The sequence below is a fragment of the Macaca thibetana genome, chromosome 11 (assembly GCF_024542745.1).
Source record: "Macaca thibetana thibetana isolate TM-01 chromosome 11, ASM2454274v1, whole genome shotgun sequence".
Classification (NCBI taxonomy): Eukaryota; Metazoa; Chordata; class Mammalia; order Primates; family Cercopithecidae; genus Macaca; species Macaca thibetana.
The window spans coordinates 5,314,162-5,334,304 of NC_065588.1; positions in this window are offsets into that span (position 1 = coordinate 5,314,162).

A 20,143-nucleotide genomic window follows, 5' to 3' on the forward strand; every position below is an offset into this window, starting at 1 on the left:
CAGAGATATTGAGCATGTGTTGCAGGATAAAAGAAGGAGCATCAGAGTGCTTCTCTTTGAAAGTGGGGTCCCTGAGCATGGATGAGACTTTCACTCCATTTGGCTGAATAGAAGGTGAGATCCTCACACCAGCCACAATATTCAAAGCTCTCCTCTAGACCAGTCCTGTAGTCTTTCCTGGACCATCCAGTTGGCTTCTGTTGCTCCCACCTCGCTGAAGTGGAGAGAAAATTTCTATTGCAAATCTCCTCCTAGACCTGAAGGTCATTTTGAACTCAGTCCAGGTCCTGTTCTTCATGTGAATCTGAGCAGAAGTCTAAAGGCATCTTTCTCCAGAATCAAGTTCCTCTGATCCTCCCCACTGCCTTCCAGTTCTTCCTACATTGATGGGGTTGACCAGCTGGCTTCATGTAAGCAATGAGTGCTCGTCATTGAGAGGGGACGGCCCTCCTGCTGCCTACCCCCACACCTGACAGCTGGGCAGACTGAGTGGCACAGTCAGGCCCTCCTCCCACATATAGTCTCCTGGAGAGACCCCATCTTGTCACTCTGGTTCCCCAGCCTGTTCAGGGCACCCTTGAGGCTCTCAGACCTTGTCAGGACATTTGAGTTTTCACCTTGAATTATAAACTCAAGAATACGCTATAAGTTTGGCTAATGAGGACTGCTGTCTTTGTATCTTTGTAATCTTACCCAGATTTCTAAGCAGTTTGCAAAGGACTTCACTAACATACCTTGGAAAGTCCTCCTCTGTGGTTGGGGAGGACAGGTCTTTTGCGAACCTTGAGTGTCTTGTTGATGTCACAAAATGTGTCACTGAGACTCAGACACAGGAGTCCCAGCTCTCTGGCCTGATCTCCATCTACTAGAATTCAGATCTCCACTGAAAGAAGTAGAACCAAGCTGAGAATGACGGCAAGCTCTTGGAGAATTCACAGGACTGCGAATCAAGAGATTATCATCTTGTTGGTTGAGCTCAGTCAGCAGATTCTTAAGCGTAAAATCCAGTTTTCCTGTCTGCATGGGAGCAGACAAATCTCTCATTTCTTTAGGGAAGTGAGAGAGAGAAGTGTCCAGATAGGCAGGCAAAAGAGTAGAGAGCTTCCTTCCCAATGTTCCTTTTACCCTTCCTCGGCCTTTCTTGCTCATCTTCTCTGAAAGTGTCCACAACAAGCCAAGGCATATGGCCAAAATCTCACGACAACTTTTGTCTTTGCTCATCAAGAGTCTCCTGCCAGACACCAGGTTCATGATTTTTGGATAACTAGTACCAACCAACCCAAATGATGAAATGTGGACCAGTCCTGGCAAAAGGCAAACTTTGTCCCCTGCCTTGCTCATTGTCTCCACTGATCTAGGAGTGCTGTCCGGCCTTGGGAGTGTGTCTCTGCCAACTAACCAGCATGAGCGATCTCAGCTCCACCCCCCTTTTCTCCTCGCGCCTTTCCACAACCCCTGTCCCTGTCAGGCATGCTGGGCAGTCGCAAGAGTTGCCAAATGGACTTGGCTCTGGGCCACCAATGCCTCCTGATGCAGATGAGACGATATTCTCAAAAGCACTGAACTCAGGAGAGAAACAAGGCAGCTATCCTTTCATAGTTTCAGCATACCCTAAAGTGGCCTTATTGAATTCTAACCTCACAAGACGTTTGCAAAATAAAACTCTATGTTAAACAACACCGGGTTCTCTACCCATGAATGACTCATTTAGCAACATAGGCAAACTCAACCTAGTAGACTTCTTCAGGTAGGATGTGTAAATGTTGATGACTAAGTCCCCTTGGTGGTATCACTGGTGGGTACTGGGGATGGGCTGATGACTTCTGAGCGGGCCGAAGTGAACTGCCAGTCTTGCGACGGCTGGGCCTAAGACTGTTTTCCAAAACTGATGCTCTTCCATGCTTGTGGATGTGGGATGAGGGAAAAGAGCAGCATAGATAAATAAGTTTGTGAATCCTCAATCATCCAGATAATGTGACTGATAGATTTTGGTCTATCAGTGTACTAGCTGTTGAAGGAGAGGATCTGTTGGGTCTTTGGGTGAACACATTCCTGTTGAAAGTTCCAGTAAAGTCTGCGAAGCCTGAATAATGGCTAGAAAGACGTAGGCAAAGAGAATCTTCTCTTCTTATACTCTGTCCCCTTCTGAACTTCGGAGTGCATCAGTGAACTCAGTTAAAAGGATAAGAATCAGATGAGTAGATTGCAAAAATCTTCTCCCATTCTGTAGGTTGCCTGTTCACTCTGATGGTAGTTTCTTTTGCTGTGTAGAAGCTCTTTAGTTTAATTAGATCCCGTTTGTCAATTTTGGCTTTTGCTGCTGTTGTTTTTGGTGTTTTAGACATGAAGTCCTTGCCCATGCCTATGTCCTGAATGGTATTACCTAGGTTTTCTTCTAGGGTTTTTATGGTTTTGGGTCTAACATTTAAGTCTCTAATCCATCTTGAATTAATTTTCGTATAAGGAGTAAGGAAAGGATCCAGTTTCAGTTTTCTACTTATGGCTGGCCAATTCTCCCAGCACCATTATTTAAAAAAAAAAACATTACTGATATATACAACGAATGTGGGTTAATCTCAGAAACACTATATTAAACAACAGGAACCAGACACACAAAGTACAGATGATATGATTTCTTTTATATGAAGTTTAAGAACAGACAAAACTAATCCATGGTGACAGAAATTGGAATAGTGGTTGCCTTTGAGGGATGGAGATTGTCTGGGAGGTGGCAGGAGGAAACTTTCCGGAGTGATGGAAAGTTCTTTATTTTGGTCTGAGTGATAGTTACACAAGTGCATTGAGACAGGTACTTCAGGTTTGCACATTTAAAAATATGTAATTATACCTGGATAAATTACCATTACCATGAAAATGAAAAAAGAGGATGGGATCAGGAAATATAGTGGAAGGTCTCTTAGCCAATCTCCACTTGAAGCACAGTCTCCTCCTAATGCTTGGTGAGGGCTGCCACGTCCACTGTGTGCTCCAGCCTAAAGGGCGGGCTGCTTCCTCGAGCCCTGCATACATCTGCTGCCTCCAGCTAGGTGATGTGTCTACCAAGAGCCAGCTGTGTTTGCTATCACGCAGGTTTATGTGGTTGTGTTTGTTTTAGAGTTTAATTTAATTTTATTTAATACTACGTCCATCAAATATATGTTTAAAGAGAATCAGTTTTTGTGAAAACCATGTTTATGTTCTGGAATGTCTCAATAAAGGTGAATTACTACAAAGAATTATAGTCACTTAGATGTGGGATGGAAATAAAAGTAATAAAAATCAAAGTTTCTGGATTCAGATTCTTCAGACATGTAAGTTCTTGCTCTACTTTAAAGAAACTGAAAGGGGAAACTGTCAAGGATGCATTAAGAGTATGGTTTATGCAAAAAGCAAAAGAGATTGGAATACTCATATTCAGATCCGTATTTCCAGGCCTGTGGCCTTGGCCCTACATATAAAGTTTTACAATAAATACACATTAATGTTTTGAGTTGAATAAAATGTTTATCATACTTGTGTTCTGTATTTATTGATTCTCCACTTAAGCCAGCCATTCATGTTACCTACCTAGCCATGGAGAAGAAATAAGGAGGCTTCTATACCCACTAAGAAGTAGAGATTCAAGAAAATTGCAAAGGTACAACTTTCCTGAAAGCTAGACATTCATATATCCTCTGCACATTCAGAGAACAGGCCAATGCATCAACCATGTGCATTAATCTATGTGAACAAGACGGCCCTGTAGCACTTCATAAATCTTATTCTTATTTAGTGTTTAAATGTGATGCCTACACATAGCTCGGTGTGTTTGCACTGCAGATCTTGTATTGTTCCGTGTGATGCCCTGTCTGCTTCCTTCCTTGTGACTCTGGTGTGCCGGGCATGGCAGGAGACAGGGATCAAGTGGAGGCATCTGGCACTCACTCAGTTCTTATCAGTGGGCAGCCTGCTTCTAAGTTGGAAGGGGCATACACTAGTGACACAGATTTGTTATTTTGAAAACAGGAATTTATTTCCATTATATTGTTAGTACTCATACTTGCCCCCAAGGCTTCTCAATGTTATATTTAAAATCCAGTTTAGGCTAACAGAGAACCACTATTCACATATTCATCATTCACAGTCCACGTTAGGATTTCCCTGAAAACTAGAATTCTTTGTTGGGATCAAGGGGATTAATCACTACTAACTATTATTAAGAGATGTTATGCCTTACTCTCACAAGTTGGGGTGAATCGCAAAGGCTTCCACTGGGCCTACGTTCACAGTGTGTCTTTTCGCCGTAGTGGCGAGCCCTGAGGAGATATGTTAGCTATCATACTCCTCCCTTGGGACAGAACCATATTGGAGTCGGTACAAATAGGCTTGCTGTACGTGCTTTCCAGCAGTGGCCTCCTTTCTTTCTTTACTGCCTTTGCTGTATTAACTGCATCTTTTATCTTTTGTATTCTGATGCATTGACAACTGAGGCCTTGCTGACCCTGGAGAGACTGCTCCTCTCAGGGTTAGCTGATTCCTAGAGATAGTAAACAACCTGCCTGGGAATGCAAACCAAATGCAAACCCGCCATTCCAGAGCCCATACCCAACCACCTCTTTTATCAGCATATACACCCTGAGCCACTATCCACCTGCCTGAATCATCTCAGGGTCTGGCATAAGTCACCTAGGGACAGCCCCTATGCCTGATGACCTGCTGAAATTATTCAAACTATACAATCCTAAGCCTGCTTACCCTGGGCATTCTTTCCCACAGAAACCACAATAAAGGCCCTTGTTCACAATTCCTTCCCCTCCTCTGCCTCTGCCTCTCGGAACTGTGAGTAACAAAATCTTGCTTGAATGGCAATCATCTCCTGATCTACTAGCCCTACTATGCCTCCAATTTGCTATGAATGTCATATTCCAGAACACATACCCATTGCCATAGTTTTCCTTCCCTGGCTCTGCCCACCCCCCTAAATCCTGTTGCTCACAATGCTAACAGCTCTAACTTCCTTGGCACCCACTCATTCCTACGTAAGTCTGCGCCATGTAAGTCTGTACTAAAGTGCCCATGTTGTCCCACCGGCCTCATTCATCAACACGCTGCAGACAGGTCAGGCATCTGAGTCTAGAACTCCAAAAACGCACAGTTTTATTTTTGGTCAGATTTTGGTTTAGGACCAGAAATTTGGATGGAGTCTGTTGGGGGTGGAAATCAACCCTAGGTTGGCTATGGTGGGTCACTGTGAGCATCTAGCCAGCGTGGGAGCATCTGGGGAGCCGGGCAGAAGCATACACACAGCTCCCTCCGGCTGGTGGACACTGAGTTTGTGGCCACGCATTCCAGGTGGTAGAGGGCAAGAGGCTGGAGGGGGAGGTGGGGAAGGAAGAAAGACAAGAAAGAAACACTCAACCTTACAGGACCAGTGGGTGGAAAGGCTGGTATTTGAACTGAGATCCTACACACACACACACACACACACACACACACATTGTTCTTTCCACTCTATTTCAAGGCCTGAGAAGGCAGATAAAACACAAGATACACTTTAAGGAAAGAAGCCACAAGAGGTGATGACTAGTCTTGGAAGCATAGGGAGGAGGTAGAATGAAAGCTGTTGCTCAGAGTGGCTGCATGTGGGGAGAGGCCTGGGGAAAAGAGTGGATAAAGCACCAGGGGGGCCAACTGTAACTGGCAAAACCTGAGATGCTGCACAAGTGTCTTTGTTCAGGGAGTTTCCCAATCCTAGTACTAGAGGAAGAAGTCAATCGATGTAGGCTAATGATGCCAGGAAAAAGGGAGTACAGTCTCTGCAGGGTTGCCAGGCCCCTGCTGGGAGGTAAAGCTGTTAGGCAAAGGGGCAGATTGGCTCTCTGTCAGAGGGTTTGTAATCCCCGCCCCCACACACTGCCCCGGGAGACCTGGCTTTAGTGTCCTCCTTTCTGCCAGCCGAGGAGCCCCCTCCCCTGTCTTTTGTTCTCGTCTTTTCCAACCTCTGTCAATGCATACCGTGTTCAGCAGAGCCACTTCCCTGCCCTGGCTCCCAGCTCCTCCTATTTTGGAAAACTGAACCAGCCTCGTTGAGGTTGCCTGAGGATATGGACCTTTCCTTACTTCCTCCACAGGCTGCTACCCCTGTTCCTGGCCTATTCGTGTCATCATTAGAACAATGAGATCCATAGATGGGAGAGAAAACAGTCTGCTTGCCCTTAATATGAAGGATGAGGCTGTTTCTCAGGCTGGATATTCAGCTCGGCCTGTCATCCATGGATTTTTAAAAGAACTTTAGGCATCCGAACCATCAGTTAGGGGCTGAGTTATCAAATCATCTTTCTACAACCCAAAGATCTGACTCTTTCCTCAGTTGGCTGTCCCCTTTTGCCTCTTCCAACACAATAGAGCACCCCGGTGCCAAGCTCTTCCTCCTCCTTCCCTTCAACAGTGAGCTCTTCCCTTCCCATCCATGTGGGGGCCTCAACCATGCCCATACTCACAATTAAGCTACAGTATGTGGCACTGGACACTGCCTATGCACTGCCACGTGTCACAACTAAACTACAGTGTGTGGCACTGGACACTGCCTGTGCCCTGCCACGTGGCCCCCAGACCTGCATTACGCACCAGCCACTGCTGTGGCAACCAGCTTCCTGCAGGTATAACTGATGGGCCTTTATTCACTGCAGTGTGACTTGCTTCCTGCGCCAAAGCTCACCAGCTCCATTACATGGGTGTCTTTCAAGAAGGAGCCCAGTAGGGAAGAGAGCTGGCAGACAAATGTCCCCCTCTTTTGTTTCCCAGGTGGGCAACTTTGACGTGACTACTTTGTGGCTCCTCCAAAGGTCCTAGCAGAATGGAATCCTCCTTGTTCATAGCCATGCCCCCTGACTTGATAACATACCCTTCTCCTGGTGTTCCCTCCTTTCCTGTTTCACTATCCCCAAGACCCATTTCTGCTACTTGGGATTACTCCCCAAAATATATTACCTGCACACAGATCATTGCTTCTGGGGTCCATTATTATGGGACCCATTTAGAAAGGAGAACACTGGTATTTGGAGAAATTTTATAAATACCCATAGAGCTGAATTTTGAACTGGAGTCTTCTCAGCAGCATGTCTGTCTTCTGTGTCACACTATGGTTTGGCTCTTTGCCACCTCCACAAGGGCATGAAGCATGCTTCTGCCTGGATTGTCCTGGTCAAAGAAGGATGCTTCCACCTGATCAAATTTCCTTCCCTTGACCATGTATTACAATGGCAACTGGGATATAAATGAAGGCTTCTAAAACCTCTAGGGGACTGTGAATGGAGGGGATCAGGGAAGTGGAAATAATTGGGAAATGCCAACGTTGGTGGAGGGGCAGCTTTAGAAAATAGAAACCATGGCTGGATGTATGTGACAAATTCTGCAGTGCTCAACAGGGGGCTTCCAATACATATTTGGAAGCTTACTGTAGCAGACAATTCTTGCCTGTGTACACACTCCCAGCTTCTGGGTGATTTGCTACTAATGGTTTGCACCTGTGCCCTTCCTCAAAGGCCAGTCCTTGGGCTCCTGGCAAGAGTTGGAAAGAGCTGGAAGTTTACAACTGTCTCCCACATCCTCCTCCTAGGGTGGCCGCAGCTCCCTTGCCTCCAGGGAACACAAATTCTGAATTGTAATTTATACTACGGAGATTTCTACAGCATCCCAATGAAGCTAGGGTTTCCCCTGAAATCACATCCTTGCTTGACTTTCTCTTCTCTTCTGTCTTGCTTGACATACTCTCTTAACAGTACCTCCTGGGAGCACTTCCTCAAGTCATTAGTACATGGATACTCCTCTCAGGGTTTGCTTCTGCAGGACCTGACCTAAAAGAGCAATCACTTTGCTAAGTGCCAAGGATGCAGTGACTTCAGAATGCTCATTGTCTGGCAGGGAAGAAGGACAAGCAAATAAATAATTATAGCAAGGTCTAATGCACACTGGGATGAAGGCACACATGGACTGCAAGAACACTAAGAGCTTTGAGCCTGTCTCCATGTAGCCCCAAATGTTGGATCAGGAGGCAGGAGAATGGGCCTTGGAGTTAGAAAGGCGTGTGTTTGAATTCTGGTGTTGCCTCTTACAAGCTGGGTGCTCTTACATAAGCTTGGCTTCTCTGGTCCTCCATTTCTTCATCTGTAAAATGGATATAATTCCTATCTCAATGAATTCTTATGAGGATGATCTCACTTATGGAATGTTAAGTTCTTGGCCTGGAACAAAGCTCATAATGAGAATCAATATTGGAAGCTCATTTTTTTGGGAATGGTAGCCTTCAGCATGATTTGGATGTATCAATGTAATGTCACATAGGTCAGTGGTATGTTCCTGCAGGCCTCCCACACTTGAGCTGCAAGCATGATGTCATTCCATCTGTTCTCAGAACTATGAATTTACCAAAGTCTTCCTTGGTGAGAGGGGTCTTCCCACTCTTTTGTTTATTTCTTGTCTCCAAAGCATTGGGGCTCACACCCCATTTACCCCAAGCTACCCTGTAAACACTGCTGTTTCATTTGCTGATCCTGAGTTTCCTTCTTTGCTTAAATTTTTTTTTTCTCTGTGAAAGAAAAACATTCTAAGCTGCCCCATATCTTTGCTGCCCCAGGCTCAAGAAAAGCTAAATCTGGTCTTGGCTCTCCAAAAGAGAATAAATCCCAGCCTGCCCCCCAAAGAAGTTGCTGTCATAATTACATCTCCTTTTGGAATTAATATTGACTTAATCGCATTACAACTAGATTGCACCATTTCCTTGGCCAAAGTTGGTTCCAAACTGGCTTTGCTATTTTCCTCCTGGTCCATAGATACGTCTCTCTTTTTTTGGTTTGCAAGGAAAATAGCTGGTGGCTTCAAAGGAAGATCAAACAGGATGCCACAGGATGGCACTGATAACTTCTGTACCATAACTGAGATGACTGAGCTCTCTCCTGAAGATCCCCAATGGGGCCACCATCCCTGCACCACTGAGGGCTTCTGGAGTGTACCAAGCTGTTCTCAGCCACTGTTTCTTAATTGAAGGTACAGGAAGCACCTAAGTGCATATCTTGGGCCCCATTTCTGCTCTCTCCCTTTCATTCCCTTCCTCCCCACTTTACATTCCTCTCTCCTAGGCCACCAATACAGAATCTGTGAAGTTTTCCAGTTAGCCATGCCCATTGTGTTGGGTCTTAGCATAATCAAGTCTTTCCTCAGTGTTGAGCACCATGCTAGGCAAAATATGGCATATAAGGAGAGGGACAATATGGCCCCTGTTGGCTCAGGACAATATGTTATCCATGCTATGGAGACTTTTTAAAAGGAAGAATGTAAGCTAGGATAATGGGGAAGGCTCCCAGAGAAAGTAGACTGACTTCTGGTTGGCTTTCAGAGAAGTGAGAGGAAATGAAGGAATTCTAGACATAGGAAATGGCTTGAGGGAAGGCATGGAGACATCCTCTTCCCATCACCCTTCTACATGAGGGAAGGTAGAGAACTAAGGTTGGATACATATGATAAGATTGGATTGCAGAGGGCTTTGAATGCCAAGGTGAGCTCTGAATCTGATTGTGATTTGGAAGTCCATTTGGGAGACACCTAGGATTTTATCAAGCAAGAATTGTTTTGTTTACTGAACCATTTTTCCTGGATTGCCGTACCCTACCACTAGTGGAATGGGAAAGCTAGTGGAAGTTGGATAGTAAGATAGAAGCTCTAAGAGGGCTTAGGGCTTCCCCTCCTAACGACTAGTGATTATTAAGCAGGGAATAACTCAGATAAAAACAGTGTTTAAACTGGCAAGAGCAAGTAGAATGAGGAAGATTTTATTATTATTGGCTGACGTTCTCTGAAATGTTCCAACAGGCCCAGTCATGCCTGATATCCTTCATGGGTCGGCAGATTAAGCCCCCTTCGGGGACTCTTCACTGCATACTGTCATGCAAGCTTCCCCAGCCTTTCTAAGCATAAGCCTCAACAAGGCAGGGCTTGTTCCATCTTCATCCTTTTCTCCTTCCTCAGCCTCATCCAGAGAGCTGACATCACCTTTCTCAGCAACAGAAAATCTCCACCAATGAGAAAGTCATTTTTTTGTGTCTGTCTTTAATTAATTCACTCATTAATAGAGATTTATTGATGGTCCACATGTGTAGGGCAGTTGCCCCTTTTTCAGCTCACCCCACAGGACAGAGATTGTCCCCAATCATCTCGCATGGCCAAAGAGTCCAGCCCTACCCTGTGAGGAAGGCATGAGAAGGAACTGACCAGGTGGGTGCTAGAAGGGTTTGAAAGTGGTTATTAATGGAGGACAGAGCAGTGGTCACGTGGGAGAGGAACAAAATGTGCTGAGGCTGCCGAAATTGAAAACGCCTGTTAATAGCACAAGTGACACATCATAGATCACTCGCTGACAGGCTGAACTGTGCGCCATCTTGAAGAACGTAGGCTGCATGCTAATGACGCCCAGGAAGAGCTGTGCACTGCATTGTTGGGTCACCTCTCCTGCCACTTGCTTGTGTAACACTGCAGAGATAGTGGCCCAAAATTCTTCACCAATCCAAGAGCACTGGTAGAGAGTATGGAATCTGGAGAAAAAGGAACCTGTATTTGCATTCCCTTTCATCCACTTTATATCGGTGAGACCTGGAAATGCAATCAAATGAGAAAATAAATGAAAGTGAATCTCAAAGCGCTCAGAAACAGGGAATGGAGTAGAATTGCCATGAAAATTTCCACCTGCTTCAGACCACAAAAATCAATTTTAGACATAAGTTACGAACGCAGTAGCAAATGGAGTTTCTTTGGCTTCCATCCTTTGGTGCCTCTTGCTTTTCTTTTCAAGAAACATATGCCTGGGGGATGGGAGGGTGGTTTTTAGTGCCTTTCTGCTTTGCAGAAGAACAATCATTTGAGCAATCTTTGGGGCCAAGGACTAGCTAAGACATTTGAGAAATGTTTTTGACCATTCATTGCCCTTCTTTTCCCACTCTCTTTGGTGGTTCCCAAAGGCTCTTCCCCAGGCTCTGGCTTCTATATCCACCCAGCAGGAGGTCCTTGCTCTCTTAGTGTGGTGTCATCTTACAAAGGATCGAGGAGTGTCATCATATGCTTCCATAAGACAGCCAAAGTCTGAACCTGAAAGTTGAAGCTTAAGGAGAAATTCCAGCCAAGCATTAAAAGAAATATCAAAGAGGTGCTGGAGCCTTGCTAGCCCCACTGAGAACACCTTGCAGGCAACCCCCAACTTCTCTGTGTAAGACTTCTTGCAAGGCCCTTTGACTTCCTACAGCCTTCTAATGGTAATAGCAATAACCACAATGACAATAACAATAACTACATATCATCATATCAGGCACTTTAGGCATGTTGTGACTGATATTTTAAAATGAGAAAACCAAAGAGGCCCAATAAGTCTTCTCAAGGCCACCCAGACCTGAGCTGAGCGAGTATCAAAGCTGGGATTCAAGCCAGACCCAGCCCAATCTCCTTCCTTTCCCCACAATGCTACCCTGGCCTCACCCTCTGCCACAGCCTTCAGGGGGGTACCAGGGTGCCTGCTGCCCAGCCCTTCCTGGAGCTTTGTCTTCTCCAAGCTTGAAGTGTGAGTAGAGCCAGTGCCAGGTCTCAGGGGAAACTTAGCAGGAAACTGATTTGGAAGAAGCTAAAAACAGCCTCCTCAGCTGCCCAGAGACAAGACCTAAATGAGATTAAGCTGGTGCTTAAGACTCTCCTTTCAGGCCCCAACCCCTTCCAGCCAGTCCTCTGGAAAACTCTGTCTCTGATGGCTGGCCTTTCTGCTTTCCTAAAGAGATGGGTGTGAAGTACTGACTCAAGACATAGAGTTTCATGCATGCAAAGGCCTGGGGCTTAGATTCCAGGATGGCCTACAAGTGGATGCAACAGAGGCCTCATGAGGGATTTTGTGAAAAGTTGAGTAGGGAAAGGAATGAAGGAAGGAATGAGCAAACAGATTCATTTGTAATTCTGACTTCCAGGTGCGGTGGTGGGCTATGTGCTTGTCTTGGTCAGCTTGGGCCTCTGTAACAAAATACCACAGATTGAGTAGCTTAAAAACAAAAGACACCTATTTCTTACAGTTCCAGAAACTGGGAAGTCCCTGATCAAGGTACCGGCAGATTTGGTGTCTGGTAAGGGCCTGTTGCCTGGTTCCTAGACGACTGTCTTCTCACAGTCCTCACATGGCAGAAGGGGCAAGGGAGCTCTCTGGGGCCTCTTTGATGAGGGCACTAATCTCATCATGAGGATTCCCATCAAGGCCTCATCAACTCCTAATGCAATCATAATGGGTCTGTTGCCTGATGTGCATGGCAAATCAACACACCAAGACACTGGGTTGCAGCAGAGAAAGAGGTTTAATCACAGGGAGGGATGAAGAGATGGAAGAAAACCTGACATCTGTCTCCCAAGGAATTTGGAGCTAGAATTTTAAGGATTTTGGAGTGAGCCAAAGTACAGAGATGGTTGATTGGTGTATTAATCTGTTTTCACACTGCTGATAAAGACATACCTAAGACTGGACAATTTGCAAAAGAAAGAGGTTTAATTGGAGTTACAGTTCCATGTGGCTGGGGAAGCCTCACAATCATGGAGGAAGGCAAGGAGGAACAAGTCATGTCTTACATGGGTGTCAGCAACAAAAGTGAGCTTGTGCAGGAATACTCCCCCTTATAATAACCACCAGATCTCTTGAAACTTACTATCATGAGAACAGTATGAGAAAGACCTGCCCCCATGATTCAATGATTCCGTTACCTCCCACAGGGTCCCTCCCACAACATGTGGGAATTCAAGATGAGAATTGGGTGGGGACACAGCCAAACCATATCAATTGGTCAAAGGATAGAGGGTGAAATAATGGAAGAGGGAGATGAAGAAACTGTACTCTCATGCTGATTTCATTCTTCTGTGGAGGTCTTCAAATTGGATGGTGTCACCTGTTTTGCTGGAATTCAGGATCTACTTGCAATTCTTAAAAACCTTATGATTCTAATGTCAGAAATTCTTAAAAGCCTTATGATTCTAATGTCAGAAATCCTGTCTACAGAAATGATGGGAATGCAAATGGTCAGTATCTAGTGCTATGTGACTTTCTATCACGGGGAAGTGGGTCAAAGGGCAGCCTGATTAATGCTTAAATATATTTCTGTCCAGAATGGTTTTTTTTTTTTTTTTCTTTTTGAGACAGGATCTCTCTCTGTCACCCAGGCTGGATGCAGTGGCACCATTACAGCTCACTGCAACCTCTGCTTCCCGCTCTCATCTCAGTCTCCCAATTAGATGAGACCTACAGGCATGACCCACCATGCCTGACCGATTTTTGTGTTTTTTATAGAGATACAGTTTTGCCATGTTGCCCAGGCTGGTCTCAAGCTCCTGGACTCAAGTGATTTGCCTGTCTTGGCCTTCCAAAGTGCTGGGATTACAGGCATGAGCCAATGTGCCCAGCCCTGTCCAGATTTCTTGTTAACCCTGTTAGGACGGCTTCACTGAAAGTCTTAACCTCCAAATACCATCACACTGAGCATTAGGATTTAACATACGAATGGGGCAGAACATAAACAATCTGTCTGTAACAATGCTTAATGCACTTTACCTATTTTCATCCTGAACCATGTTGGGAAGTTGGGACTTTAACATCATTTCACAGAGGAGGAAATGGAGGCCCAAGCATTTAGGAGATTTTCTCAGGCCAGCCAACAAGTTCACTGCAGATCCAGTTAAGGACCAAAGCCTCTCACTCTCACATCTGTCCTCTTCCCACTCTGTCATGTTCTTGGAGCAACCTCCTTGACCCCTGTCTCCCCAAAGAGATCACCAGCACTAGTGTGTTCTATGCAGACTCTATTTCCTATCATGGTGTAAATAGCCCTGCCAGGGGTAACCACAAAAGTTGTAGCTTACTACAGATGACCTCATCACATACATTCCAGTGGGCAATTTGGGAGGAGCCGGGAGAGAACATGGAGCCTCCATGGGGTCAATAAGCAAAGTTTAATCTAAGGGTGGGAAACATCCAGAGAGGAGGAGCTGGGGATAGCACAGGTCAACTTGGGGGCCCCTTCAGTCCAGGGTTTCTGTGTTCTTCTTTCCCCAGAGGGCTGAAGAGAAACCTCTGTCCCTCATTTCAGGCTTTTTCTCCTATTTGGATGGTGTTTTCCAGGATTCCACAGTCCATTCCATGACTGTGGCTTTTCCAGGTGTCAGACACTCCTTAGATGGAGGCAGGGCAGTGCGGTGATGACCTCCCCAAACCTGTGGCGCTGCAAGGTTGATTCTCTCCCGAATCCCTGGCCCTTACAGTGTTCCCAGAGCACTGCCTAATTGTTGTTTGTAGATAATGCAGGCTGGGTGGTGGAACTACTTCTACACTCAGCTCCTGGGGGACGTCTCAACGGCTTTGAGCAACTTGCATAACGGCTCAGAGGCTGAGATCTTTTCACAGGCCCTCATAAGGACAAGGTCCACTGGACCAGAGAGAGGTTCTGATGCACAGAGTCATCCCTATCTCCCCTTTCAAGATGTGGCTGAGCCAAAGAGAAGGGAGTAAGCTCACTAGGTCAGGGTTGGCACTCACATCCTGGAGCAGATTGAGGATTTGCTGTTTGCATCCAGACATCAGAGGCAAGCGGTAGCATGTCTTGAGAGACAGTGGCCCTTCCCAAGCTATGCAGATGCTTTGTTCTAACTCTTCATCACTTCTTACAAAAGAATTCCTCCATTTAGAAAAAGGTCCTGTTCCTTCTCTTTGAGGTGTGATTAGGGCCTCTTTGTTCCTTTTTAATGATATGAGCCCCTGTCCAGGCAAGAATCAAATGAGAGAAAGGGAGAGCCGTATCAGCAAGGCAGACTGTTGAGCTTCCAATGTTTTGGGAGAGGCAGAAACAGGGTGGGAAGGTCCTTGCTGCCATGGGGCACATGGCCTAATGGGTCTTTGGAGAATGCAGGTGTTGCCTTTCCATCTCGGTGCTGACGACTGCCCTGGGCTGTGTGTGATTCCTAGTGACCTCTGTAATGGGGAGAGCAGGGTCTAGAACCCAAGTTCTCTTCCTGACCCCACCTCTACTGATCTGGGTGGGCCTGGTAGGTTCTGTCTCTGAACCTGTCTCCTCCTCTGTAATATAGATGCTGGGGGTCATGCATAGCTCTCTTCTTGGCTGTTTGGAGGAACCACTGGGAGCTGGAAATGTATAAATAGGAGAAGGCTGAATACCCAGCCTTCCTAGCCAGATGCTGGGGAGCTTATCATGTTCCCTTGGTCTTCATGCCTCCCTCGCTTCTAAGAGGAGGAAACTCTTACCTGCCTTGGCTCTCCTTTACGGAGATGAAGTTGTTTCCATTCCCACCAGCAATAGCAGGGTTTTGCTCCTTGTATACAGCTCACCTGGACTCTCACACAGCTTTGCCCTTGTCCTCCAGCTTACAGTTCTGCCAATAGAGTCCGAGCCCCTCCTGTGAGCCCTGCCTGGTGCCTTGGTGAGGTCTCGTTGTCCATGGACAGGAGTACAAGTGCCAGGCATGGCTACACCAGCCTTGGTGTATGATGGCTGGCCTGTCCATCATATCTCCCATTGTTCCCACTGAGACCCGAAGACACTGCCTCCCTCCCCTGTGTCCCACCCTAGGGTTCTATGGCACCTCTGCCTGCAGAGACCCCCTGCCCACCCTTTTAGACCCACCGCTTCCCTCCCATCCTACCATCCGTCAAGTATGAAATCAAATGTAGCCTCCACTCTGCAACCTTCCCTGATAAGGATCCTGTGGGAGTGAGCTCTCGCTTCTCTGACCCCTCCTTGTTTCTCCTGCTCCTGTGGACTAAATATGATAACTTTTGCTGAACTTGTGCAATTTTTCTTCCTGTTCTAGAAGCTCAGTAAGGATGATATCTGGCCGTGGACATTTTGTCCCCAGTGCCTGGCGCAGTGCCTGGCCCTCAGGGGTGCCTGATTAGTGTTTGGGGAAGGAATATATAACTGGGATGAGGCAAAGGCAGATACAGGTGCCATGGGGCCTAATGCTTACATAAATATTGGCACTATCTCCAAGGAAAATAATTTAAAATTATGAATATAGAGTCGGATACAAGGCCCCTGCATCGTGAGGGGTGTAGAGCTCAGGTTTCCTCAGCTCCCGAGTCACTTCCCTGGGTGAGGATGAGGGAGGTGCCTTGGTGAGGGTGCTTCTCACATCCAGGTCTGCACAGCCTATGCCGCCCCACAGCCCAGCAGGAGCATCCAGGGGCACCCTCCATGATTGATAATTGGGGCTGGAGGGCAAATGAAGAAACACGAGCAAGGTGAGAAAGAAATAGCACATCGAAGCAGAAATCCTGCGAGAGACCCCTGCCCTTTCTGCTAAGGGCATTATCTCTGCCCCTAGAGTTTCAACTAAGTGTCTTTATCAAGGTTTGTAAATTCCACCCTCCATGCAACAACTCTTCCCACCACCACCCCCTGCCCTGCAGCCCCTGCCATCCCTCCTCCTCCCCTCACTGCCTCCGAAATCAATTTTCAGCAAGAGCAGCAGGTTCGGAGCCATCTGGGGCTCCTGGCAGCCTCAGCAGGCTCTAAGCAGCTCAGTCTGTTTCCCTTAAACCAGCCCCCGAGTTTCTCTGCCATCCCCAGCCTGGTCTTCCCCCTCTTCCCCCTTGCAAGGAGGAGGAGGAAGAATTGGTTCCGGACCTAAGTGTTCTTCTCCTGAGGGGTCCCCCATCCCTGCAGGGTATCCCTGGGTAGGGTGTCAGGGTCCGGCTGTGCTGGCCCCAGGCAGCCAGACAGCAGTACGGGCCACTTCCCCACCTGTGGGGAAGGACGGATGCGCTAATTGGCAGGCAGAGCACCGAGTGGAGGGAGCTGGAGCCCAGCCATATTCGCAGAGATGCACTTTTCCTCACCTCAGCCTCATGGAAGCTGTGCGGCTCCATCTTGGCAAAAGTGCCATTGCATACACAAGGCCATTGTCTCTCTGTTTGCGGTCAAGGAGCAAAACGTAGAAACTCCTTGTTTTCCCTAGGCTTGAGAGAAGACATTTCCAGTCTGGAGCCCCTGGGAACCCTTGCAGAGAAGGGAGTCACACTAGAATGTTTGATGTGTGTGTTTGCTTTATATATGGGGACCAGCCCAGGAGGCTTCCTTCAGCTGAGTCTCTGGGCCACACCTCACACTTACCCTCCACAGGCACACAGATGTGCTTTCAGCTTTCGCCGGCTTTCCCAGGCGTTTCTTAGTCTTCTAGTTAGAAAAGAGTGATTTTAGGTGACTCCAATTGGGGTGAAGGCTCCCCCACATTATGTCTTCACCTTCCCCCTCACACTGCCCCCCAACTCCTTCCAACCTTGTTCTTCAGTCACCTGTCCTTGGTCAGCCTGCCAGGCACTACCTCTTCCCTGCAGGCCACCAGTTGAAACAGAAAACACTCAGTTAAATATGGCCCCAGGAAAACCAAGTTAAAGGAATATTAGGTACATAGTCTTTGCTTCCGGAACTTTCTCCAAGTGACTAGAAGAGGCAAGACCTCAGCCCATATCTCCTGAATAATGAACAGATGGTCCCCCTATTTGGAACAGCCAAGGACAATATTCTCAAGAGTATTCTCGTGGGATGAAGTGTTGGGACAGAGCAGGAGTGTCACGAATGAGCACGGGAACGGAGGATAGGAGACAAGCGTGCATGGGCTGGCTCTGCCACTCTGTCTCTGACCTTGGGAAATTCCCACTTTGAACCTTGATGGCCTTCCCTGTAAAATAAAGAGCTGGTCTTGACAACGATCTCAGCATCAAGCAGAGTGCCAGCTGCGATGTGGGTGCTTGATCAATGCTTGTTGAAGCAGATGATCTTAGTCTGAGATTCTCGAATGGCAGAATCCCACCACAGTGCCAACCACACAGCAGGTATTCAATCAAAGTGAATTTCTGTGAGTTAATTTTCATGTGGCTACAGAAAACTGGTGCAGTGTGCTTGAATTAGGAATGTATTGTGCAATTCATAATCAGGGACTTTGGATGGTGCAGGGGGTGATTCCAGGAGCAGAGGTCCACAGACAGCCCTCTGGTGAGAAGACCTTGGCACAGCCGGAGGAACAAACACACTCTCTTCATCCCAGTCGGCCTCTGCCCTCGGCTCCCCACCCTCATGGGAGTTTCCCTAACAGACACTCCCTGGGCAGAGGAGAAAAGATCACAACATGGGCCTGGACACCAGAACTTTCAGAACCAGCGTGGGATGGGAACTCCGTTTTATGGTACAGCAGCCTCTCTCTAAGCAATGCTTCAGGGGAAAGCTGGGCAACTTCTGGATGCCCCCTTAGCTTGCAGGTGGGCTGGTTTGAGAAACCCAATACCAACTATAGCCGAATTCCTGGAGAAACGGAAAGAGCATTCAGAGAGTTCAGTCTAGGGAACCTCAAGGGTCTTTTGAGAAAGGCTTTGGAGAAGGCAGCACTTGCCTGAGGGAAGGAGAGTGAAAGGGATGAATCGGCTGGTCACATGTTTCAGGCACAGGCTCAGTGAGCGCAGGTGGATGGGCACCCCGAAATCTCCATCGCCCACCCCCTGTGAGAACCATAGTGCTGCTGTGCCCTATAACTTCCAGGGGAGCAGAGGAGTTCTTAATCAAATTTCAACTTGTCTTCCCTGATCCCCCATAGTTGATTGCTACATTTGTGCCTTTTATTATTGTTATTATTATTGCTATCATTATTATTTTTTGAGACAGAGTCTCACTCTGTCACCCAGGCTGGAGTGCAGTGGCATGATCTTGTCTCACTGCAAGCTCCACCTCCTGGGTTCAAGCGATTCTTCTCCCTCATCCTCCCGAGTAGCTGGGATTACAGGCACCCACCACCACGCCCGGCTAATTTTTTTCATTTTTAGTAGAGATGGGGTTTCACTATGTTGGCCAGGCTGGTCTCAAACTCCTGACTTCAGGTGATCCACCCACCTTGGCCTCCCAAAGTGATGGGATCACAGGAGTGAGCCACCGCACCAGGCCTAATTTTTATATTTTTGGTAGAGATGGGATTTCACCATGTTGGCCAGGCTGGTCTCAAACTCCTGACCTCAGGTGATCCACCCGCCTTGGGCTCCCAAAGTGCTGGTATTACAGGCGTGAAGCACTGCACCCAGACCATTTGTGCCTTTTTAAAAATGGTTTTCCAATATTTGTTGCTGACGACGCCATGCAATCCTGAGGACTTGAGCGGTGGAGAGGGAGCAGCAGGTCAGCATGGTGTGCTGGGCAGAGTGGAGAGTGACGAAAGAGAAGAATCAAATGTGATGATGCTGCTCTGGTCGTCAGGTGTGGAGATATTTCAGTTGCCAGAGCCTTATTTAGGTTTAACTAATCATCGTCCTTCATAGTCACAGACCACTTTATGTTTTCAGAGCAGGTTGGCACACAGAATTGCATTTTTTCCTTCACAAATTTTCTCTGCACAATAGACGACGGGAATCTTTTTTATTTTATTTTATTTTTTTTTTTTGAGACGGAGTCTCGCTCTGTTGCCCAGGCTGGAGTGCAGTGGCGCGATCTCGGCTCACTGCAAGCTCCGCCTCCCGGGTTCACGCCATTCTCCTGCCTCAGCCTCCCGAGTAGCTGGGACTACAGGCGCCCACAACCGCGCCCGGCTAATTTTTTGTATTTTTAGTAGAGACGGGGTTTCACCGTGGTCTCGATCTCCTGACCTTGTGATCCGCCCGCCTCGGCCTCCCAAAGTGCTGGGATTACAGGCGTGAGCCACCGCGCCCGGCCGACGACGACGGGAATCTTATTATACTTATTTAAGAGTTGAGAAACCTGAGAAAGATAGAGATCATGATTAGCCCAAGCTTACTTGGTTAGGCAGCTAGGCAGCGGAGACGCAAGGCTAGGCGAAACCCTTGTCTCTCTGTTTTCCAACTTCACGATTTTTGCCATGTTGCTTTGCCCCCTACACTACTGCTTATTATAAATATATGATATATATTTAAAATACATAATTATTTTTATATAATCAATGAAATATATTTAATATTTATATGTTTAATTAATCATTTAATATTCATATGTTTAATTAAATATATTTGATATTTATATATTTAATTAATCAATTAAATATTAATCAATTTAATACTATACACTTATATATTTAGTTAATTCTCTTTAGGAAA